General features: G+C 26.5%; 1 long non-coding RNA gene across 1 annotated transcript; it reads right to left on the bottom strand.

Annotated features, from left to right (window-relative positions):
- Window positions 1-4690: 4690 nt before the first annotated feature.
- On the bottom strand, window positions 4691-26895 carry LOC139427065 (uncharacterized). Its single transcript, XR_011638224.2, has 3 exons — window positions 25554-26895; window positions 18675-18722; window positions 4691-4879 (listed from the first exon to the last, which is right to left on the bottom strand). It is a non-coding gene; the product is annotated as an uncharacterized LOC139427065 (long non-coding RNA).
- Window positions 26896-27382: the final 487 nt, after the last annotated feature.

Below are 27382 nucleotides of genomic sequence, written 5' to 3'. Positions count from 1 at the left end.
AGTTTGTATATTGGTTGCTTGATTTTGGAATGAATAATAGAAGCGAAGAATAAGAGGATTGAGTGAATTTTGACTCTCTTTTACCAAAGTCATGATTTTTAAATTTTATTTAAATTTTAGTTTTATCGATTTTTTCCTTTTCTGTACTAGTACCGAACTGAATGTGTCAACAAGATACTACCATGGTGTACAAAGCAAAAGCAACAGAAAAAAAAAAAAAAAAAAAAAAAAAAATACAAAGCCCATTTTTTGAATTTTATCACACAAACGGTATGCTTTGGTGTCTATTTTAGGCTTTCAACGTATGGTCAATTTGCAGAGCTCGAGGCAACAAAAATATTACCATAATTGGGAGTGCTTTAATAATTATGATAAAGTAATCATTTTGAAGGAAATGTCCCCCGTTAACATTACGGTACAATATGTTACTTCCGAAAATCAATATTTGTGAAAAAAATTTTTAATTTAATAAACTTATGTGAAAATTTTTTATTGCTGTCATTTTGAGATAGCCTGTGATACAAAAGATTGGCAAACTTTATCTGTCAACCAAATGTACTTAAACAAACTTTCCTAATACTTTACTTTGGTTCGATTCTTAATCCTCAATTTATCAAAAAATAGAGAGCAACCGTTTTCAGCAATATACCGCCCTGGTGCACAAAGCAAAAGCAACGTAATAAAAATGGTGCAAGCTAATTTTCCGAATGTTATCACACCTACGGTATGCTTTGGAGTCAACTTTAGACTTTCAACGTATGGTCAATTTTCAAAGATCAAGGCAAACAAAAATAAAATCAAAATTAAAATCAAAATTAAAAGTGCTTTATTTATTATGATACAGTAATCATTTCGAAGAGAAGGTCACCCGTGAACCTGTGGTACAGTGTTACTTCAAAAAATCGGTATCATTGTAATAATTTTTTTATTTAATAAACTTATGTGAAATTTTTTTATTGGAGTTATTTCGAGACAGCCTGCTATTCAAAAAATTGGCAGACTTCATCTGGCAACCAACACTTCTTAAACAAACTCTCTTAATACTTCACTTTGTTTCGATTCTTAATCCTCAATTTATCAAGAAATAGAGAGCAGCCATTTTCAAATTTCACCTTAATAACTTTCCCTATTTTTAAACAAGACAAAAGAAAAAGACAAATATGGGGAAAATAAATAGGGAAAGATTTATCATCGTCGCCTAAGCGGGGAAATAAGAAAAGGGAAAAAATATTGATATTTAACACGGAGTAAAAAGAAGGAGAGAGTGAAAAATAAACAAAGTAAAGGGGCCTAGCGGTGTCTGACATGTCAAAAATGATCATAAATTTATCGCCTCCAAAGAAAGCAGAAGATAAATAAGGAAGAAAGGATATCGGAATTCCCAATCGTGTGGGAGGGAAGTCAAAAGCTATTTGTCTCCCATAATGTTAAGAGAGGAATTTTTGAAACTTGGAGTGGGAGGATGTGAAAAAGATGAGTAAGGCGAACTTTTGTAGGTCAGAGAGAAAATGACAGCCAAGACGAATGATGTTCTTTTTGAAAAAATCATTTTTAATCATCGCATAAGGCACCCGCTTCGATGTAAATAGATACTCCGCCTTAAATTATCCGCGATTTATTTCCTTTGATCCCAGACATATCATCCCTCTGATCCTTTAAGGAAGCTCAAGATGATAGATGGAGAGTCTTGTCAATGAAGAGGGGAGCTGCTTTGAGTAAACCTATGTCACAGAATTAACTCTTCCGGAATATTTTACTGAGGTTTTATGTAAGAGTGTCTATTTAGGATTTGAAGAATACGAAATCAAGATTGGGACAACTGCATTCAGTATACTGTAACACAAAATTATTTTTTCCTGGTAGAGGTTTTAAGGTTAGACTTGGTTAGACTAGCGTTTTTCTGCTATATGCTTTTTACATGAAATTAATTCTAAAAGGCAGCTTTTTTTTTTGCTTGACTAGCCCAGTAAGAGATTTATTGTAGTCAATTTTGACGTTATGTTGTATAATCATATTATTTGAGGATTGATATTGATTTCAAGAATACATAATCAAGATTTGGACAACCGCATTTAGTAAAATGTAACACAAAATTATTTTTTCTTCACAGAGGTTTTAAGCGTAGACTTGCTTGTATTCAATAATGCTTAAAAAGTTTCCTATTTTATGCTTTTTATATGAAATAAATTCTAAAAGACAGCTTCTTCTATTAGAATAGCTCAGTAAAAGTCTTACTGTAGTCAAATTTGACGTGGTGCTGTATAATCATATTTAATTGTTTTTGGAAGATAGATATTGATTTTAAGAATACATAATCAAGATTTGGACAACCGCATTTAGTAAAATGTAACACAAAATTATTTTTTCTTCACAGAGGTTTTAAGCGTAGACTTGCTTGTATTCAATAATGCTTAAAAAGTTTCCTATTTTATGCTTTTTATATGAAATAAATTCTAAAAGACAGCTTCTTCTATTAGAATAGCTCAGTAAAAGTCTTACTGTAGTAAAACTTGACGTGATGTTGTATAATCATATTTAATTGTTTATGGAAGATTGATATTGATTTTAAGAATACATAATCAAGATTTAGAAAACTGCATTCAGTAAAATGTTATACAAAGTTATTTTTTCCTGACAGAGTAGCTTAGACTAAACCTTGCACTCAATAATGTTTTAAACGTTTTTCTGTTTTATGCTTTTTATATGAAATTATTTCTAAAAGACAGCTTCTTTTGTTCTTTGAATAGCTCAGTAAGAGATTTTTTGTAGTCGAAGTTGACATGGTGTTGTTTAATCATATTTTATTGTTTTCGGGAGATTTATATTGATTTTAAGTTTACATAATCAAGATTTGAGCAAGTGCAAGTGCATAAAAATATTTTTTCTTGACAGAGGTTTTAAGCTTAGACTTGCTTGTATTCAGAAATGATTAAAACGTTTTACTTGTTTTATGCTTTCTATATGAAATTAATTAAAAAAAAAAACTTTTCTTCTTCTTAGAAAAACTCAGCAAGAGATTTATTATAGTAAAATTTGGCGTGGTGTTGTATAATCATATTTTATTGGTTTGGAAGATTGATATTGATTTTCAGAACACAAAATTTGAGCTGTTGCATTCTGTCAAATGTAACCCAAAATTATTTTTTTCTGATTGAGGTTTTTTAAGTTCAGACTTTCTTCTCAGTAATGTTTAAAAGGTTTTTGTGTTTTGTTTTTTATGTAAAATGTACTGTAAAATATAGCTTCTTCTCTTCTTAGACTAGCTCTGTAAGAGTTTTATTGTAGTCAAATTTGACGTGATATTGTGTAAGCATATTTTATTGTTTTAGGAAGATTAATATTGATTTTAAGAGTACATAATCAAGGTTTGGACAACAGCATTTAGTAAAATATAATAAGAAATTATTATTATTTTTTTGGCGGAGGTTTAAAGCTTAGACTTGCTTGTACTCAGTAATGTTTAAAAGTTCTTCGGTTCTGTGCTTTTTGTATAAAATTAATTCCAAAATTCAGCTTTTTCTCTTCTTGGAATATCTCAGTAAGAGATTTATGGTAGTCAGATTTGACGTAGGCTTATATAATCACATTTTATTGTTTTTGGAAGATTAACATTGATTTTAAGAATACATAATCAGGATTTGGACTCCAGTATTTAGAAAAATAGCAAAAATTAGTAGAAATGCAGTGATCTACTGGAGGTGGATAAGACAATGGCTTTACATTGTCTAATTTTTTATTTTAAATTTGGTAACTTCAAAACTATTTTATACTTATGATTTCTGGCATCGAATGTCCATACAATTACGCTGCTAATACATAAAAATTCTCAAAGAATTAGATATACAACTTCTTGAGGAAACTATCATGAGGAATAAATTATGACAATTTTATTTGTTGCAACCATTTTGACGAGTCTTGTTATTCTGTAGAGAGCGAGTGGCATCTTCCTTCAGTGAAAAATTGAACAAATTTAAGCAGTGACTTGCTATATTGTATATATTCAGCTTTTTTTTAGGTCATTTAAAGAAAACTCATGAACTCCTTTTAATTTTTTCGTATTGTTTAATTTTTTTAAAAAGTAATATTTCCATAACTGAAGTGCTGTAGCGAAACTTTTTTCACGTATGACTTTCTATTATTAATGTTTATAGTTAAGTGATAGTTTAGGCACAGGGTGTTCCGTAATAACCATCAGTAAAACATATTTTCAGAATCCTTGTGAAAAATGAAGTCAAGCAAGTGTGCGCAGTAAGGGTTACAAAATAATACTTATGAGGTGAATAAAAAAGTAAGCTCTGTTAAAGAAAGCGGGTTGAAAACACCAAAACTTATTTGATAGCTTAAAGAAACAGAAAGGAATCGAAAGACGGTTGCTAAAAACACCTTAAAATTGTAATAGTTAGATTATAGTTAATTAGGTAAATATATTGGTCTTGTTGTTTGATTCCCATTTTTACAAATTATTCGGTAGTAGTAATTTCGATAGTAGTTTCGTCTTTTTAGTGATCCCTATAGTATATACATTTTTGGAAAGAATTCTGAAAATAGATATTAGGGGAGGTGGTTATGGAACACCCGGTGTATTAGTAGTATTTTTAAAGCAACATATCTTTATATTCAGACATAAAAATTCGTATACTTTTCCTTATAAAAAATCAGAATAATAGGAAATGGATTTAAATAAATAGAATTTTTATAATTTAAATATTTATTTATGCACACATGTCATTCATAACTACAAAAGAACACAAATAATAAATATATCAATTATAATTAGACAGATTTCCTTCAAGGCACTTTTATTTCTGTTGTTTCTAGGACAAAGCTTCTGATCTTCAATAACTATAATGTGATGCTATATCTTCTATTTAAATAATTTCTGCAAAGGAAAAAAAAAACGTTTATTAGATATAGGAAAATATTCTTCTTTGTGAGCAAGAAAAATTGTTGTTTTTAAAACTTCTTCATTCTCGTTAGTTTTATGTATGATTTGTAAAATTGAGTTCGATTTTAAAATAATTACCTCAAACGTAGGGCCGGACAAACGGAAGATGAGTCTCCAGAGTAACTGCGATTCCAAAACCCCTTATTGATTCAAATTTTTGAATATAATATAATATAATATAATATAATATAATATAATATAATATAATATAATATAATATAATATAATATAATATAATATAATATAATATAATATAATATAATATAATATAATATAATATAATATAATATAATATAACATAACATAACATAACATAACATAGCATAGCATAGCATAGCATAACATAACATAACATAACATAACATAATATAATATAATATAATATAATATAATATAATATAATATAATATAATATAATATAATATAATATAATATAATATAATATAATATAATATAATATAATATAATATAGCTGAGACTAATGAATTTGATTAATAAAATGGCTATCGGTAGAATTTATACTAATCATAACATTAGTTAAAATGCAATCATCAATTAGAAATAATAAAAGGAAGAAAATACTTCATTCCGACTATTTCGTTTCAGGCTAAAATTTTCTTTGTTTGGCCAGATTTATTTTTCAAATTAGATTTTTTTCAGTAGTTTAAATAATATAATTAGCATTCTTCAGTATTTTTTATCTTCATTTTTATTATTAATTTGGGATTAAAAAATTATGTTTTGAGCTCATTTCATGTTGGCAATTTAGGTCTGTTTACTCATGCATGAAAGGTCTTCTTTTAACCCAATAGTGAGATATAGTTATTTAAAATTTAGCCAAATTTATTATTTCGCATTTTAAGCTTAATGTCGTATTTTAGCGTGCATAATATGCAATTAGCTATTAGAAGTTTGTTTTCTTATCTTTTCTCTCGTTTTTCTTTAAAACTCTTTTATTATTATTTGCAGAGTGTTCTGCAATCAAGCCCTAAATATGTATATAGCTATATTTTTACGAGTAAGAATCATAATCTTAAGTCACTTTAGAATTCAAAAATTAATATTCCACTGTAAAATTTTTTTAAATCAAATTTAGACAAGTCATTATCGAGGTCAATCAGAGCACAATTAAGAGGCTATTATATAAAAAACTATTGATATGAAGCTGAAGCTGATAGTTTCCAAGAAAAACCCTAATGCAATTATAGTATTTAAATTCGAATAAAAACAAATAAACCGGGTTTTTTTTTATTAATGAAATCTCCCTTTGCTCCAATAGACCACGATAGTGAGTCGTCAGGATTCGATAATATTTTTTTTTTCGAAGTTAAGCATTGAATTGCATCTCTTATTAAACAAAGTATTTTCACTGAATTTTTTATCTAGATTCCATAAAAAATTATATTAATGTTGGTCATTACAGAACATCCTGCATGCGAGAATTAATCTTAACTTTATGATGGTATAAACTCATGTTGTTATAAAATCCAAGTAATTTTACAATATTTTGGTTTGTATAAGCTTTAATTACCTATTAAAAATTTGTAAATCTTGTTTGTAGCAGCATTTTTGTCTGGAAGTTTTGATATTAGTCAGAGTAAATATTTAACATTTTTGTCATGTCAAGCTCTACTTTATTTTCATGAATAAAAATTTCTTACAATCATTTAAATGCTCTCAAAATTTAGATTAAAAAATTTAATTTCGCCTCAAAATTCTTATTAAATTAAACAATTAATCAACATTATGCAAACTAATGATCTCTATGAAAATAAAAAAGTTTTCCAATTATTTTTTACCCTTCTAAAATGATCAATCATATAGCCATGCCAAATAATTACACACTGAATTATTTAGTATTATCTGGCGTTTTTAAATTCTAAATGAGAGATAGTGAAAGCAGGGGAAAATAAATAAAAAGAATAAAATTGTTTCTGCAATTCGAAATAGCGCGTTAGCTTTTTCTAGAACATCATTCCGAAGCGTTCCACTTGGTGGATCATAGAAAAGAGACAGAAAAAATATACGAAAACGTGCTATAACGCGTTGCCTAATCATGTTGGCAAGAGCCAAGACATTATCATAAACGACTGTGAAAATGAGGCACTGCAAACCTGCAATCAACTGTGCCAATCTTTGTCATTACTATTTAGGGTGACAGTTGTGATTAAGGGAGTTCCATTGCGTCCAATGGACACGTCCGAATTCCTGGATTTTGACACCCACGGACATGGTTTGCTTGTTCTTCTAATAGGTTCTAAGGTCTCGTTAAATGCTGATGTAACGGGAGCCATAAAAAGGGTACTCTTCAATTGGATACTTAGGTGGCAATTGAAATTAAATTCTAACTTCCGAACGAATCTTCATAGTTTTTTCATGCCAGGAGTGGGGAATAGGTTAATATTAGCTAATGGTGCGTCGCTTTAATATTCGAGTCACCAAGTCTAATTGCCCCGCTCATTTCTTTGTTTCCACTATTAGACCACCTCTGTGATTGGTATTTTAAAAATACATCGCCAAATTGGTAGCCAACAAAAAAGGTGAAGTGGAACGGTGTTTAAGTGATATGCCTTATCAAAATGAGAGCAATTTTTAAAGTAATTACTTTCCACTGTAAAGAAATGTTAGCTTTTAAGATGTACTTTTACTATACTTACCAATGCCAATTTCTGTAAAGTATTTCATTTATAGACGTAGAAGTTCGTAGTTTCATTTTTGACTGGGTTAATAAAAATGTCGGCCACGCGCTATTTAATACGAACTTTACGTTAAGTTTGGAACAAGAAATAAATGAACGTCAGTAATGCTTTAAATTCCTATTTTCAAAATTAAGTATACAGCATAATTATTGGGAAAAAATATGTTAATGAAAAAAGTAAGATATTAGACTAAAAACGTAGTTAATTTTCGTTTTTGCATTTTTTTTACTGCTTCTATTTTTTTGCTTTTTTTCTAAGTCATGTTTTTTATTTTATGCCTTAATTTAATGCTCATTTGAATAGAGATAAAGCGATTCATACCAGTTACCAGTGCGTTTCCACATACTTTTAGTTAACAAATTTCAATCACATAAATACTTATTATTCCTTTTTTAAATATAATATCTATTATAGACAGGATCTGAAAAATTCAGGTAAAATTATTCACTGTATGATATTGACATTTCTGGTAGAAAAAGAACGCAATTCTGTTAATAAAATCCAAAATAAACGGTATTTGAACCATTCATTTGGTAATTTTTCAGTTCGTATGATATCAGTTTTACGGAAATTATGGTTGTCAAAATCATAGTTCTTATTATCATACATTTAGTGAAAAATAAAAAGCCGGAAAGTAAATTTAACCGAATAAATGGTTTTTATGTCATGCTCTAAGGTATTATGATAAAATAACCAAATTTTACCACATGTTGTAAAACCATATTTGATTGCTAATTTTACCAATATTTTTATCAAAGCACATCAGTAAAAATTAAAGTTTTTTTTGGTGTTTCCATAGAGCCAGAAACACGATAAATTTTATCATATTCTGGTAGGTTTGACCATCCTTATTTTCTCAATGCATCAAAATAAACGAAATTTTTATTTTATTTTAATGTTTTAAATAAAGAAAATAAAAACATATGTTTTAGCTTAGTAATTTTGGTATTAAAAGACTTTTTTAATATATCCATTATGGTTTTCATTAAAAAAGATAAACGGATAATGAATGTAAAATTTATTTCGAGTGCTCATTCATCATGATGTGCCTTTTCTCTTTTTTATCATTAGAATTGTAGTATTTTAGTTTCGATTAAACTGTTTTTGTCCAGCCTTGTTTTCAGATGAATATCACATATGTATTTTTCAAACAAATAAGATTAAAAGATGCCTATTATTTGAATATCGATTTTGTTATTTCTAATTTCAAGAAATCTCAATAATCTTCATCATGTGCTCAGCCTTCGCTGATAAAATAAGTATGATCAAAACTACCAGAATATATTAAAATTTACGGTGTTTCTGGCCCTACGGGAAAACCAAAAAGCTCAGTAATTTTTGCCGAAGCGTTTTGGTAATATTTTAGTAAAATTTAAAATAAAATATAACTTTATAATTTGAAAAAAAAATTTGGTAATGTGGTCAAATTTGGCAGTTTTATTATACCTTAAAGAAAGGCATAAAAACCATTTATTCGGATAAATTTACGTTTCATTTTTGCATTTTTTTACTAAATGTGTAGTAATAAGATCTATAAATTTAAAAACCAGAATTTCCAATTAATCGTTAACGTATGAAAGAAAAAATTACGAGATAAATGGTTTAAATATTTCATATTTTGGTTTGGTTTTATTACCTGAATTAAGTTTTTTTTTGTCAGATATGCCTTTACAGTATGGTAATTTTATCATATTTTTATCTGAGCATTAAATTAAATATTAGATATATTAGATATTTACTATAAGGGAAGTAAATATCTTCGTGAAAGCTAATTGGCATTTTAAAAAATTTATTCTGGGAAAAGAATGTTAAGTGACCATTTCAATGATAACAATAAAATAGCAATTTCAGATTCCTGTCCTTTAGTGAAGTAGATATCGACAGTAAGAAAAATAATTTATTTCACAATTGCAGTTGTATTTTTGAAGCTCTTTTTTTAAAAAAAAATATTGTTCATTTCGTTTTATGATGCACGGTTTGATTAAATTTAAAAGCTTTAAAATGTTAGATGTTTCTGTATGAGTGTGAATGAATTGACAAAAATCCTGTTCAATTTACCAATGTAGGTTTAATATAAATCGCATTAATTGAGAGTGTGAATTTAATTGATTCAACGGCTAAAATGTTTTTCAAAATCTTGGCTAAAGTTCTCCAATTTTAGATACTCTGTTAAAAATATCGGTTCACGTTCAACCGTATTCTCAAACAAAAGCACTGATTCTCAAACAAAAGTAATGATTCTCAAACAAAAGTGATGGAGCAAACTCGAACAAAATTTTCTATCAATGTAGTTATGCCAAAATGCTTCTCTTTGGATAATTATGAGTTACTTCCAGAAATTAATTTTATCGGTTTTTACTCCGATGTTCAGCAATTGAATACTATCTTTCAATAGAATATAATTGTTCAAAACACCTTGATAAAAATGTCTAGTCGTGTTCAGCAGTATTCTCAATCAAAAATACTTATATTAAGGTGCAAAACTCGAAAAGAATTTCTAACGATGTGTTTATACCGAAATGATTTTCTTTGGGAAATTTTAAGTATCTTTCAGAAATTGATTTTATGGGTTTGAGCACCAATGATCTACAATCGAGTACTATTTCTTTAATCGAAAGAAATGACAGAATGTATTAGTTAGCTAAAATATTAAAAATGATAAATAAAAAATATGACAGAAAAATAATCAGCATTTATGTCGCTTATGATTTTCTTATTTTTTAAAAAAAAAACTTAAGCATTTATAATTGACTTAAAAATTCAGCAGAAAAAAAGCTTGTAATAGCTTTTAATTAAGAGATAAAGTAAAAAGTATAACGCCAACAATTAGTTCGTAGTTTTAGTTTTCGATATAACAATGGCATTCATTTTAAATATTTATTTAAGAAATAAAAATATCATTATTTCGAATCTTTTTAAAGATTAATGTAAATATATTGAAAGTCATTAAGCTCTGATTTCAAAACATGAGATTTTCGATGTGGCGATGAAATATGCAAATATTCTTTTCGAAATAAAGACAGATTGTGAGGATCTTTGTGGGTGGATCTGATCATGTCCACACGCAAATGGTTTCATGATCCATGAACATTAAGGTGCCATCCTTATCCTTGGCTTTTAAATATTGAATTACGGCGAGTTTTTGGGGTTGTCGTTTCATAAGACATTCGAAAACTGGTATCAAATTTGTCACTAGGGGATGTTCTCTCACGATATCTGGCCATTAAGCTTGTATGACGTCATTGTTAAAAGCATCGAAAAATGTAAATGCATTGAATATTTATAAAGGTGCAGATATCATAAATGATTTTTAGTGTCGGCTTTTCGATTAAAAGTCAAAAACTTTCATTTTTGGAAAGTTATTGAAATGGGTTTTTATTTCATACACGACTTGAAGAAAAAAAAGGTATTTCCGTGTTATTTCGTTACTTTTTTTACCTGGCTACTAAGAAATACTAAAAAATAAATAAATCAAGGAAAAGCACAAAACTCAGGAATGCATTTTTCAATGCTTTCAATAATTACGTCATACAAGCTTGCTTCGTTGTCACAAAAGCTTACTTCATTCATCCACAACTCTTTTTAAATTTATAAATTCAAGTTTGAAGAATCAAAATAAATTATATTTCAATTTCGCTCTTAGAATTTTCATTCTAAAATTACGGTAAAATAACTGCCAACATTGTGTCCATCCAATTAACCGTAAAGTTTACAGTTAAGTACTTTTTTTATCTTTACGTTTTCGAAACCGTTCACAACTAGCATGGTTAAAAAAGCGTGAATACAAAACAATATTGGTTTTTAACCATTTGCAACTAGCATGGTTTCAAAATCGTAAAAAAAAAAAAGAAATTTAACTGGACATCGGAGCCAAGCTTTTCGTTACGTAACGGGCATTGGAGCTCAAGTGGGATTATATTGTGTGTTATCAAATGAACCGTGGAATGTGGTTTAATTAGCTTATCTGGTTGTTTCACCTATCATAAGAGATGGGAGAATAGTTCGTGCAGGATGCTGAAAACTCTTCATGTGTTGAGAGGAATAGAAAAAATATTGTTGTGTCTACACCTGGACTCGAACCCCTTTTCTGTCGGTGATGATATTGACAGAGGCTAAACTATAGACTCTCGGCTAAAATATGCATCCAGCTGTAAGGAACTAAGTGGCTTCATTAAGTGGGCCTTGTTGGTGCGATAAAATTCTGTTTGTTTAACTGTATTAGGCGAACGCAATTAATAAACGCTTTATTTTCACAATTAACAGTTTGAATACAATATTATCTTTGATTAATTGACTTTTTTATTTGAATATGGTAAACCATTTTTTCTGAGAAACTTCTAACAGTGCATTATTTTTGATTCTTGTGTTCTTTTAAGAATTAAAAATGCATTTAAACCTCATAAGAAAAAAAAAGGGGGCATGAGAAGAATGCTCTTTTTAAAATATCTTATTCTAAAGTTGTTTTTTTTTTTTTTTTTTTTTTTTTTTTAACTCCAATTGTTATTTTACATAGCATATGTTAAAATAAATCTATTTTATAGTATGTCCTGTAATTTTAAACATTGTATAGATGAGGAACGTTTTCAATTTCACAATTGGGACTACTTGATTTCAATTTTATTTGTTGTTTATACTTCAATAGTAAGTATAAAAAACAATGCTCTGATAATAGAAAAACAATTTCGCTAAAAAAAATTTTTTTTTCATAAAGTAATATTTCTTTTGACCAGATTGTGTATACAAATTCTTTTTTTAAAATTTTTTTCTTGCTTTTAAACTTATTTGGGGATCGTATCGTAAAAATGTTTCTTTCAGAAAATTTAAAATTTTTCAAATGTCAATGGCAGAAAATGCAGTTTACATTAAGATGTGACAGTATTTGTAATATTTTACTCAACTCAATTTAAAAAACATTGCACAATTAGTTTACTGATATAATTTATTCAGTACTTTTTTTGTATGCCAAATTAAACATTTTTCAAATGAATGTAATTGCTGTGAAAAAATTTTGTTTGAGGAATGTAATTTGGAGTGCAAAATATATATTCATTAAGTTAAACTTGTAAATAAATAAATAAGTTGGTCAAAAAATATACCACCTTGAATAATGTTTGTTCAAAAGAATGGATTTTCAAAAACTAGTGCCAACCTCTATGGTACAAAAGGCTGCAATCTGAAAAATATGGCCCCAATACCTTTAGTTAAGAAATCGAAGATGATTATTTCACTTTTTGCTTATTCCACGAAACATTTTAAGTAAATTAAAGAAAAACTTGGTGACAAAATTAATTTATCTGTATATAATTAGTGTGAGAAATAATTTTAATAATTGTTTTTTAATTTATTGATTAAAAATTTATAAAATGTAGACAAAACAAATTTTTCCAATTTTAAATTATCTAATTTTAAAAGACAAAATCCGAAATCTGAGAGAACTTGATTGAATTGAGATATAAGACTTCAAAAATTCCGCATACTTAAATTTTAATTTCTCAAAAAATTATTCGACTGATTTTGTTTAAACTACGAATTTTTCCATTTGTAGTTACTTAGTTTAAAACAATGAAAGAACTTGCAACGTTACAATTTAAAACTCCTACCGCACCTATTAAATCAAATATTAAGTAATCGAAATTTACTTTTATAATTATGCTCATTTAAAAGACAAATGAATAAAAACAAGAGTATATGACGTCTCCTTTTTGAGACTATCCTCACTTTCATTTAAATAACAAACTACAAAAATTGGTACATGCACAGCAAAAAAATCAAGCAAAATTACCGTACTTGTATCGTAATGACATACCTGGTGAAAGAAATAAAACAACAACGTAATTCTGGTTACAAAACCAAAATATACGGTACTTAAACCATTCATTTATTTATTTTTTTTCGTTTGTATGGTAACGGTTTGCCAAACATTCTGGTTTTCGAAATTACAATATTTTTTACCACACACTACGTAAAATTTCAAAACAGAAAAGTAACTTTAACAGAATAAATGGTTTACATACCATAAATAACCACATAAAATAAATACAATAACCACATAATACCAAACAGTGACCACAATACAATAACCACATTATACCATAAGATAAAATAACCACATTCAATACCAAACAGCGTGGTAGTAAAACCATTTTTGTCGTTGTTGTTTACTTTACCAAAAATCATTACCAAAGCATTTCGGTAAAAATTACAATGCTTTTTGGTGTTCCCATAGAGCCAGATGCAAAGTACCGTACCATATTGTGGTAGTTTTGGATATATTTTTTCTCAGTGAGATATGTCTCTTTTGAGACTATGCATTTTGTTAAAAAAAAAAAAAAAGATGGATATACGGTTTGAATTTTGAGCATGTCGTTGTATTTAATGAGGAGTACATGGCGTTTTCAAATTCAAATATTTGTTTCGGAGCAATTTTTAGTATGTGACATTAACAGAAAAGACTCATTTTTGACTCAATTTTGAGAAACCTTTTTTCAACAGTGCACATTGCTTTAATTCAACTCGGGTGACAACCTTTTATATTATATGCTTTGAAATGTATGCTGATCTCAGTAAATACAGATGTTTTGAGGAAATTAAGTACAGATGTTTAAAAGCGTATTTGGTTATCTTCCTCCGTCTTTAACTCTTTGACTGTTGAGTGCTGTCGATATGCAAGAGTCAACTTAAGTGCAAATACTCTTTATTTCTAAAGAACCATTGATGAATGCGGCGTTATTAAAAATAATATTATTAACAAAACGAAATGAATACCATTTGTAGTATTTTTTCCTTCTATTCATAATAGCAAAGGAATCATCACTGTAAATATCAACCGAAAAGAAATCACATTATACTAAATACTTTTCCTTGACAAAAAAAAAAATATATATATAATATCTTTTAAACTTCAATTGTAAAACAGTTCAAAAAGAAAACTGTAATACTAGTTAGGGGGAAGACAGTTTAGAATCATAACTTTGAGACGGTTCATTTGCCATTGTAGACCAAACAAAGGCGATCAGATAGTAAGAGACGATATATTTTTAACGGACACAATAATCAAAGGGTATTTATTATACAGTAGTTTTTTTCTTTTTCTCTTTTTTAAATAACAATATAGGACTTTAAAAAGGAAGCATTCCAATATGATGACATTAGTTTTTGCTGAATCGCCGCCTGAAAACAAATTAATACGGTTCATAATAAAATTCAAAGATAAAATTTTAACTAATGCCGTAAAGCTTTCAAAACATATAATTTAATACGTATATCAAAGGTGAATACAGTTTTCTTCTAAATAGTTTGATAGGAGCTTTTATCCGAATAAGAACAATTATTTTCAATTCTTATGGTTTTTGTTCCGCTACAGGGGTGGTCTGGGCAATATTTAAATTTTTATTATTTTGAATTGAGAAAAATATGTCTGATTGAATTTTTCTTCTTCTTAATTTCCCCTTTGGTTTTAAATAAAAAAAATAGAGCAAAAGTTGAAAATTATTAGGTTTATTGTTTTCTGATTAACTTGCGTTTAATTGTAGGCATTACATTTTCTTTCTTGTTTTAAGTATAAACAATTTTTTTAAGATAATCAATTGGTAGATTTTTAGTTAGAGTAATTTAATTAGTACAAGCTGCCGCAACAAAAAACAAAAGAATATATGCATAAAGTCATATTGAAATAATTTGTTTTGTTGATTAAAGTGATGCTTACATAAGATTAAATGAGGAAAACTTAAATCGAGCTATAATTTTCTTTTGAAAACATTAAGATAAAAGAAAAGAAACTGCTTAGACATACATATTCAATTATTGATTTCTCTTCACCACATCGTTCTGTTAAAAATTAAGTCATTTTAGGACAAAGTATAAGACATTGTCAGTAATGTAAGAGAAAAATTTGTTTCTCTGGTTTTTTTATGACACTAATATCCGTTAATTAGAGAACTATAAAGGTATATCACTTGCAAGAGTAAGGTCAATCTGATGATAAAGTTTAATAAATGTTATATCAAAGATTTTTATATCAAGGTTGTTATATCGAAGTGTTTTACAGTATTGTTCCCAGTTCTGTGTGTGTTATACTTGAAGCTTTGTTCCATGCAATAAAAGATTAAAGTTATTCTGATTTACATTAGCCAATAGTAATAAATGTACAGATTTTTTTTGGAATAAAAATACCTTATATAATAAAAGGGTTGGCTAAATTTTTTCTTTTTCTTTTTTCGTTTATATTTATTTTTTTATATATTTTTTTTAATATATTTATTTATTTTTATGTATTTATTTATTTATTTTTTCTTTGATGGAAAGGGAAGAGAAGGAAATTCTTCAATATTTTCTTGTATTCTTCAGTGTTTGTGCATCCTTAAATTCAACAGAAGCCATGAATAAAAATTGTGAATTTATTGAAAAAATAATAAAAATGTATTAGTATTTTCCTTTTAGTCATGCGAATTTAGATTTGTTTTGGAATAAAAAAAAATGGCGAGAAACTGGAGAGGTGATGGAATAAAATGTAAAGGTTGTTACAACACATAAGATTTAAAAAAAAAGAAAAAAAAAAGAAAAAAACTTTTGATAAGAGTAATGTCAACTAGTAAAAAACAAAAAAATTAACACATGACAATTAAGCAATTTCATTTCTTTGAATCTAAATAAGTAATAATATTTATAACAAATATAAAACCTTTAAAAAGATATTTATTCTTAAACAAGTATAATTGTTGCATGTTTTTCAAAATATGTCAACATTAAATATTTCTTATTATTTATTTTATTTTACCTAACATATTTGTCTTTAAGGTCAAATTTATTTGTTTGACATTATGCGCGATAACAAAAATAATGGCAAAAAATTATTTGAAATCAGGGAAAGGAAATATATAAACTGAAACAAAATAAAAATTTTACAACAGTGAAATTAAAAGGAAAAATATTCTTGATTTATTTTATTTTTAGCTTTTGAAGCAAATCCATATTAAAATTAAAATTTTAAAAGCAAATGAATTCTATGACTGGTGAATGAAAAAAAAGTTTAAACCGTTCTAAAATTTTAAGATCCGAAAGTTCTCTTAAAATAAGGGTAAATTTATATTTTGAATGATTTTCTAAAAAATAAAACAAGAAAGACGAGAAAAAAGAAAAGAAATACTTCCGCCTTAAACTATATAGTCAACCTCAGTTATACCTACCCACTAAACAAGAAAATTTTCGAGTCCTGTACTAAAAATTAATAAATAAATACATAGTCCCTGAAATTTTAAGTGGAAAAAATGTCTTATTTTTTCGTAATTCTCACAATTTAAAATTTTTAAACATCCCTCTATTTTTTTAATTGTTTTCCGTAGTAACATCGCATTATTACAGCACTGTATTATTACGTTAAAATAAAGTTCAATTTAATTTTGTCTGTCAGGTCAAAACAAATCTGCAGCGTACTCATCTTGGGGTTATAACTGTAGTTATAACTTAGTACTCCTAATTATAACTTAGTATCCCTAATTATAACTTTATACTTATTGCGCATAATATAATAACTTTATACTTATTACACATAGTTACATCGTTAGAAATTTCTTGGAAAAAAATGGTCAAATAATTATTATATCTTGGAAAAAATGGTCAAATAATTATTTATTTAATTGATATTTAAACTTATTCTAACGAAACAGTCAAATACCGATTAATAAGAAGGCAATCAAACTGCTAACTGAGAGAGAAACCGTTTATTAACTTCTTTCACCTAATACGATAAAACTATCAAAATTTTATCGCACCAACTAAACCCATTAAATGAATCCACTTAGCTTCTTACAACTGTGTACATATTATAGCCGAGTAGTCTAATCTCTCAGTCACGTGACAGACAGAATTTGGGTTCGAGTCCCAGTGTTGACACCACATTATTTCCTCCATGTTCACATGAAGAGTTTTCAGTGCCTTGCTCTCTCCAATTTTTGTCCTTTTCTCTCCGATGTCCATTATCTAACAAAAAGTATAGCTTAATGTCCATTTGAATTTCTTATTTACGGTTTTGAAACTGCTGATAATTGTAAATTGTTAAAAAACCGTATAGTTTTGTATTCATGGTTTTGTAACCATACTAGTTGTAAACAGTTTCAAAGACGTAAACGTAAAAAATGTCTTTTACCGAAAAATTAACGGCTAATCGGATGGGCAGATTGCTGCCAGTTATTTCACCATAATTTAAGAATGATAATCATTTAAGACCATAATTAAGATTCACCATAATTTAAGAATGATTAAGAATGATTTCACCATAATTTAAGAATCTAACAGTGTAACAACATGAACAGTGTTATTGTACGATTTTCTTGCAACTTAATAGGATGTCAAGTTAAGTTTTTCACTTTAGGCTAAGACAATGAAATCCTATAGAAGTTGAAGAGAAATTAACTGACATAGTAATATGGTTCAATTAAATGCTTAACTTGTATTGAAGCAAATTTGAACTACAATATGACTAAACATGAAACAATATAGTGACTGCTTCATCAGGCTATCTGCAATTGCTAGAGCTATATCATTCACGTTCCAACTGAAAATGGGAAATTAAGATCAGTCGAACTCTATAAATATAGTGAAGAGTAGAAAAAAGAAGAATATATGCAGAAAACAAATTTTCTTGTCGATTGAAAAATATTTTTTATATATTTAGTTTAAGAAGAGTTAAATATTGTAGTAATATGGTTTAATTAAACATTTAACTTAGGTTGAAGCAAATTTGAACTATAATATGGTTAACAATTAAGTAATACCGACTGCTTTACCATGCCGATAATTGCAAGAGCTATATCATTCAAGTTCCAGCTGGAAATGTGGCTTTAAGATCTGTCTAACTATGAAAATGCAGTTTAAAACTGAAAAAAAAAATCATTCATACATAGAAAGCAAATTTTTTTCATTAAATTAGAGTAAGAAAATTTAACTTGTGCAATAATATCGTTCAATTAAACGAGCTTAGGTCGAGGCAAATTTGAACAATAATATAGTCAAACATGAATCAATATACTGACCACTTTATCATGCCGATAATTGCAAGGGCTATATCATTCAAGTTCCAGCTGAAAATTAAAATGTGGAATTAAGATGAGTATAACAATAAATATGTAGTTTAAAAAAAGCAACAAAAAAAAAACATTGATACGTAAAAACAGATTTTCAGGTCAACTGAAAAGTACTTTTATATGTACGCATGTGCATAAAAAAATAAACAAAAGGACTAAAAATTTGGATTAAACTTTTATCATTCTAACCAAGTCATTAGCGCGAGCAATGAGATTAAGCGTGAAATTACATTTATTAATATGATTTAACAAAAGTAAACGTTATAGAAATGGATGTTCATTTCTCAAATAGATGGTACAACACCCACTAATTTAAGATAACTCCCAAAATGATCCCCTCAATGTACTCCATTTTATTTTTCATATAAATAACTGTACCATTTATATTCATAAGAAATGATATAAAAAATCTCATTCAAAGAGCTTCAAGTGAAAGAAAAAATTGGAAAGAAAAAAAAATGAAACAAAAAGCTCCATTATGACAACTAAATCGAAAGAAAAGTATTACACAGTGAGCAAATCATCCGAGCAAACGAACAATAATCATTTGCTCTAGCGGTTGAGATAAAATACAGTACCGCATCAGTAGATTATTATTTGACCATTCTTCGTCCCACACCACAGGGGTAATCGAGCGCTGGGACCGCGTCGAAGGGATTGTTACATCGGCATACACACCGTTTCATCCCGCATTGAAAGATATTCCCTCTGTATTGTTAGTTCTTTTTGTACTACGACTTGAAAATTTAATTTTTTCTTAAGTATTGTAAAATATTTTGGTGGGCTTTTCTAGTTGGTTTAATCTATATGGATAACCAAGATTGCCATATTTGGTCATCTATAACAAAATTAATTATAAATAAAAATAAAAATTCGGGAACTAAGAAACTTTAGGAATTTTAACTTCCTTTTAATTTTTATGGAAAAAAAAACTAATGATATTAATTTTTAACTTATTTTTGTCTTATCAAAACTAAGTTAAAGGTTAATATCATTCTTAAAAATTTTTGATGCTTAGTTTAATGCTTTTTTTAAATTTTAACGGTGTTTAAGCTGTATAGAAGTTACTGTACTTTGCATTCCGACAGTACTTGAAAATTTTGTTGGTTTTTAGATTTTGCAAATCATATTTTGCAGTATTTTAGTTTGCTGAATTTCGTAACTCATATTTTGCTGCATTTTTTAGTTTGCTGAATTTTGTAAATCAGATTTTGCTGAATTGATCCCTATCTATTACGAATATTGCCATTATGAGCCGAAGGTTTGGTTTCTAGGTCACCAAAAAGTAAACAAAAACTAATAATCAAGCTAATATTAAATAAAAATAATAATTTTCAGAAGAAATCTAATTTGAGTGCTTCATGTATATGTTGTTTTTTGAAGTAATTATATATGAAAAAAAGTTATAATAAGTATTCATAAATTTCAATACTATTAAAATAAAAATTATGGTAATAAAAAACAATGAAGCTCGAAGTACTTAGACTTAATTTTAAACTGTAAATTTTGAGTAAAATTTCGACTTCATTTTATTTTTTATGATAATAATTTTTACTTCATTTTAGATTTTAACTTTAACTAATGTTACAATTCTTTAACTTTTCAAAAATAAGCTAAAGGCCAATAGTTTGATGTATCTTGAAACTTTTTAATGTTTAGTTTGCTGTTTATTTTAACTTTTAATGATGTTAAGGCTGCATAGAAGCTACTATATTTACTCTGACTGTACTTGAAAATTTTGATGGTTTTTCAATTTCGTAAATCATTTTTTGTAAATCGTATTTTTTATTTTGTTTATCCATAACGAATACTGCCATTATGGTGCAAATGCTTGGTTTCTAGGTCACCAAAAAGTATGCAAAAAATAATAATCAATATTATATTAAATAAAAAATAATGAAAATTTTGAGAAGAAATGTATTTTGAGTGTTTCATATATATGCTGTTGCTTGATGTAATTAATGCAAAATTACTAAAAATATTTCTGAATTTCAATATAATTTCAATATTATTATTCAATATTACTATTATATTATTAAAATAAAAATTATGGTTATAAAAAACAAAAAAATTTAGTATAATGCAGTTGAAAATAAATTTTTTAGTTGCTTAAATATTTTTGTCAGAGACATTTTTAAATTTATTTAAGTAATAAAACAAAGTCGTAACGTAGTAGTAAGAAAGCAAATTTATTTATTCGTATATAAATTAGCTTTATTACTACTATTATATGAAACTCTTATTTCTACAATTTTCTCATCTAAGAATTTTCTTCATTCAATTAACTTCTCAATGAAAACTTCTATGAATATTGGAAAAAATATATATAAATAAATATATTTAAATAAATATATATATATAAATAAATAAATATATATAAAAATAAATATATATAAATAAATATATATGAATAAATACAGGAAATTAAAATATATTTTAAACAATAAACAAGTGTTTTTTCAATTATAAGTTTAAAACCTATATTTGTGAAAGTTTTATTAATACAATGGTTTTTTTTCCGATTTTTTTCAAATTATTCTGAAAGAAATGAAAATTATTCAACTATTTGTCACTGGAGTTTATTAAGCTGCCACCAAATGATAAAATTTCTGTCATCGTGTTTATATCGAAAGGAATACTGCAACTTCAATTTTAAGACGAAATCGATTATTGTAATTTTCTGTTTATAAGTTTACGTGATTATGATCACTGAATTACATAATCTATATCATGATTATTATCATTACCTCAACAACGTAATCAAGGCATGATTATTCAATTTACATAATCATCTTAAATTCTCTCATCACTTTCTACGATGTTATTATCGTTCTCTATCATTTTATTTTCTCCCCGTCATCTTTGCATAGCAAAAGCTTTACTTAATAATTTTTGTCATTTCAATTTAAACTCCTGAAAATAAGGTTACTTATTTCAAATTATTCTACAGAAACTTTTATACTTATCCTACAACGGGCAAACAAATATCAGCTTATTTTTTTATGCATTAGAAATTAAAAAAGCTTTTAATATTAAAATATTTTGCAAATGATTCAAATTAAGTTCAAAATTCAAATACATAAGTAAATACTAATAGAATTCGTTTTATAAAAAGAGTTTAGGACATAAAGTTCTTAGTGTTAAGTCTTCTTCCTCTTTTTTTTTTTTTTTTTTTTTTTTTTGTAAAGTTTATCTTATCTTAGTTTTCTTATCTTGTTCATTTGGATTTTAATTGACTTAACTGTAAGTACGCTAGGAGAATTTAATTCATATTCAACTCATTTGGCCCCTGGTTTGTCCTTATGGGAAACCAAATTTGACAGTATTATGATTTTCTAAAAAAACTACAAATCATTCTTTGTATGTTTGTGATAAAAATGTTTAGGAACAAATATATAAAATTTTTACTCATGAACATTTTCCCCCATTCAATTATCAAACTTACATGAATTATTAGGCTAAATTATATAGTTTTTTTAATGTCACGTTAATCGCAGAGATAATTTTCACGCGGAGAATGTGTTTTAATTCGAATACTACAGTCATATTAGTTTGTGTCTTCTTAATTTGAAACACTCTGCTGCTCTGAGTTGAATTTGTGTTGAATTCCACTGAAAATAAATTTTCAATATCATGCAAATAAATTTTCACAAATACAAATAAACCTTTATGTAAATATTTAGACTGTAATTAATGATTTCTTTAAAAGCGTTTTGAAAAATTAATTAACTAAATTAACTAATTAGTTGTCAGTAAAGATTTAATTTTATAATCAAAATGTTTCATAAAATCATAAACTTGTAAACATGCCTTATTTTCAAAACTGTCTTCTTCAAGTAATTTGCTTTTGGAATAGTGGTAATTTAAAAATGGATTGTTCAAAATAAAATATTATTCATAATATACCGAATTCTTTTGCTAAATATATAATTATTTGTCATTTTGCATGATTCTCTCAAAATTAAAATAATATCGATGCAAAAATGAACATTATTTTAGAAAAACATAACCACACCTAAAATATTTCTCGCTATAGTAATAAAAAAATTGAAAGTTTAAAGAACACCAAACAAAATATCTCAGTTTTGCACTAAAATATCCGCTTTAACTATTTTTGAAACAATTTATTTATAGATTAGAAGAGTTGTAAGGTTTTTAAAACATTGCAGAAACATTTAAAATAACCCAAAGTCAAATTCAAATATTCAAATATTCGAATACTTGATTAAAGATTCGAATACTTGATTCGAATACTGATTTGTTAATTATATATGAACTTTAATGCTGTGTTGTCTACTTTTGATGTATTTTAGAAATTAATTTGATATTGTTTGTGCAGTGTTTTAACAATTTTTTTTTAAAAAATAAAGAAAATCTTTTGTGCTGTTATGTCGGAAGAAAGGTTTACAATTATTTCAAATTAAAAGCTGCAGAATTTTTTAATTCTTAAACGTATATTTATGTAATTCTAAAATTTACATATTCTAAAAATAAATTAAAGATAAATGTCAGAAAAATATTTTACATAATAGATATTAGGATGGGATTAGTAAGAGAATTACTTTAGTGTGCCAATAATGCATAAATCAATTGCACTTAACAGCAAATTTTATAAAATGAATACGGTTGGTTTATAAGCATATAAGTACGACTTAGACAAATGTTATAGATATATAAACACAAAAACAACTCATTTCATTTATACGAAGTTATAAACTAAAAGCATTGTTAATGAACTATAATCACTATGAATAAGCTGAAAAATATTAATAAACTAAAAACATTATTAATAAACTAGAAGCATTATTAATAAAATATTTTTGGCTATTGACAATTTTATAATAAATAATTGAGAAGTCTTAATTTGCAATGAAAAATTAGGATTTTTATGTCATATATTAATTGAATAAAACTTTAGAGTAAATGGTTGAGCTATAAAAGTATAAAAATATTAAACAATGCTTAATTTTGTAATAACTATTGGCTCAATGAATAATCAACTAAAGGAACATAAATTGTATTTAAAAAAACTGTTTTATTTATGAATAATGTTTTAATACTTAAGGAATAAAAATAATATGGTCACATGATATTTTTTTAGTAATCGTAAACATTTTATCTGAAGAAAATAATGTTTAGATCAAAAGGAAATGTGCATAAAAAAGAGAAGAAAAAAAATTATATTCTAGTTACAAATAGTTAATGCAGTTTTTTAAAGCAAAAATTAGTATTTTATAAAATGATCATCTTAGAAGCTTACAAGCAATTTTTTTTTTACCTTATATGAATGAAAGCAAATATAATTTCAATATTTGATAATGCAACTTGAGATTAATTAAATAAATTTATGTAACTGTTAGAACCATGTTGGTATGTTCGAAAAAAATAAAGCATTAATTTAGAAGCAGTATTTACGCTATATTTTAATATGCATATATATCGTTAAATACATAGGAATAAATAGTCAAATTTTCTCTTGAAATTAACTGATGTTTTCTAATTATAAATGAATAAATTCCTATCAAAATAAAAATTTATAATTCCTAACATGAATTTAAAATATACTAAATGCAATAGATTTTATGAATTCAAATGTACTTCAAAATTCTAATTTTTTAAAAAATGTATTTGAAATCAAGTTAATTAAGTGAATGCTTTCGTTATTTATAATTCATATAATAAATTCATTTACTCAGAATGACTTTAAAAATTAATTTCAATATTTTATGAAATATTTTATAATCAAATGCAATTTCTGTAGTTTAATGGTTTTCAGAATTATTAAGCTTAAGGGGAAAAAACTGAAAATATTAATAACAAATTTAGTTGTACATTGAAGTGCCATATAAAATTAATTTTGATGGATTCGATTACTCAATATGTATAGTGTGGTACGTAAAATTTCCAATCTTTAAATTTTCAATCTTATCAATGTAAATTTATTTATCTGCATAAAATTATTAGAAACAAATGCTAAATAACAAATTAAAGTACAATCTAATATATTAGTTAACTTAAAGTTACAAATATCGACAGTACGTAATTTTATTGACGTTTTCAAATAAAGTTATTCTTTATACATCTCATTACGTTCAAATGTATTCTTAGATTATCGTCTATAAAAGTTCGAATTTTTAGATTTTTTAAAAAGATATTTTTACCTCGAATTGCTTTTTCACATTTTTTGCATTAAAATAAATAAATGATAGATCCTAAAAATAGAATTAGTTACAAAAATATATTTATATTTTTCTGACTCTACTGATATAAAAATATTAGTGCAGAATGAAATAAGTAAATAATATAAAAATAATAGTTTATCAATTGAAATAAAAATATTTTCAAAAGGATGCTAAATAATAGAGGAAGATGCAATCCAGAGCATCAAAAGTATTTTCAAAGTCAACAAAAGTATTAACTAATAAATATTAACACCTAACAACTACACATGAATTGAATTAGGTTAAATAAAGGCAATATTCAAATAACTAATTGGGTTTAAATATATCATTAGAATATCATCTATAAAGGTTCCAATTTTCAGATTTTTTAAAAATGTATCTTTTCTACGATGTTCTTTTGTTTCTTATTTTGTTTCTTATATTACATTAAAAGAGATAACAAAAATAAATAGAAATTTACTAAATTGATCAAATGATCACATAAAAGTTTGATAGATAATTTTATTTTTAGAAATCTACTGATATGAAAATACTAGCAAAATCAGATTTAATAAAAAGAAATTTCTGATTACATAATGGAATAGCAATTAATCATGAATCAAAAAATGCGAAATTTTTAATCGATTATAAAAAATATGCATATTACCAGTAAGCTGATTCTTGTATTGCTTAATCATTCTTGAAAAAAATATCTTGTAAGCTGATTTCTGTTTCTGGCGAATAGCATCTTTGAAACAAATTCTCGAAAGGTGAATTCTGATTCATCCGAATCATTTTCTTAAACGTCTCTTAAAAGATGAATTCCGTTTTAGGTGATCATTCTTATAAATAAGGCGAATCTTGTTTTAAGTGAATAATTTTCACAAATATTTCTTAAACTGTGAATCTTGTTTTAGGTGAATAGTTTTTGAAACTATCTCTTAAGATTGGGAATCATTTTCGAAACTACCTCTTGAAATGTAAATTTTGTTCTGGTAAATCATCTTCAAAAGCATCTCTTGAAAGGTAAATCTTGTTTCTGGTGAATCATTTATAAAAAAAATATCTCTGGATTGAGGAATCCTATTTCAGGTGAATCATTTTTCAAAAAATATCTCTTGATCAATAAATCCTATTTCAGGTGAATCATTTCTTGAAATATCTCTTGAAATGTGAATCCTGCTTCAGATGATTTTTTATCGTTTAAATGAAATTTTTTTTCATTGATTCCAACTATATTTTTAGAGATCAGCAAAGAGGAATAAAGAATATTTTCTGAAAAACTTAAATTCAATTTTAGTTAATTTACTAGCAACTAGTCGTCATTGATAATAATTGAATATCATCTCTTGTGGCCTACCAAAACAGCATGAGTAATGAAGACTGATGCTGAACCTTCTAACTTTTACAGCATAAGTTTGAGGGAAAGGAAATAAGAAAGAAAAAAATTCTATTTAAAAACTACCATGATAATGGTGATCCAAAAGATGCATGGATTTCACAAGTTAAGCACTTTCTTTTTCTTATTAAATCCTATAACTTGTTGTTAAATTTCCTTTCTGCTGTTCTTATTATCCTATGCTCAACGTTGGTTGGAAAAACGTGAACCAAAGAGGTGGGCTGGGGGTGTAATAATTGTTATTATTACAGTCTGCTCCGTTCTTCTCTGGGTCGTCGAACGTGATTGTGGGCCTCAGTGGCATTCAGTGATTCGGAAGTGTGATTTTAGGTTATTTGAATACAGTACTCAGTTAAATGATAACTTAAGTGTATTTAACAGGTTTTAAAAGCATTAACAATAAAGTGAATAAAATGGTTGTGTATGCAAAAATTTAGAAATAAAGTTGAGTTGTTGAGTTTAGAGTTGGTATTTGTGAAGAATTGAAATAAAGACTCGAAGTTGGTCAAGTTTCATTGAATTGAAATTCAATGATAATTTTTCAATATGATACGCTGTAATTAGCTGCATTGAGTGCTTCAAAACTGTGATTGTAGGTTATATAGAATACAGTACTCACTTAGAAGATAATTTCAATTTGATGTATTTAACAGGTTTTAAAAGCATTAGCGATAAGTAAATAAAATGGCTGTATATGCAAAATTTAGACAATAAAGTTGAGCTGTCGAACTTAGAATTGGAATTTGTGAAGAGTTGAAATAAAGACGAAAAATTAGTTAAGTTTCATTGAATGGAAATTATTCAATGATTACTTTTCGAAATGATGTGCTGCAATTAGCTGCATTCGAAAGTGCGATTTTAGTTTACATGAATACAGTACACACTTGATAACTTAAATTTGATGAATATAACAGGTTTAAAAGCAGTTAAAATAAAGTGAATAATATAATTGTAAAAATTGGAGAATAAAATACTTAGAGTTGTTATTTTATTATAAAGAATCAAAATGAGAACTCGAAATTGTTTAAGTTTTATTAATTCGAAATAATTCAGATATTTGTTTTCAAAATGAAGTGCTCTAATTAACCTGTATTATT

Source organism: Parasteatoda tepidariorum, chromosome 11 (assembly GCF_982258835.1).
Source record: "Parasteatoda tepidariorum strain Cologne lab strain chromosome 11, Ptep-v5.0, whole genome shotgun sequence".
In the NCBI taxonomy this organism is placed as follows: domain Eukaryota; kingdom Metazoa; phylum Arthropoda; class Arachnida; order Araneae; family Theridiidae; genus Parasteatoda; species Parasteatoda tepidariorum.
This window is presented reverse-complemented; position numbering and strand designations above follow the sequence as displayed.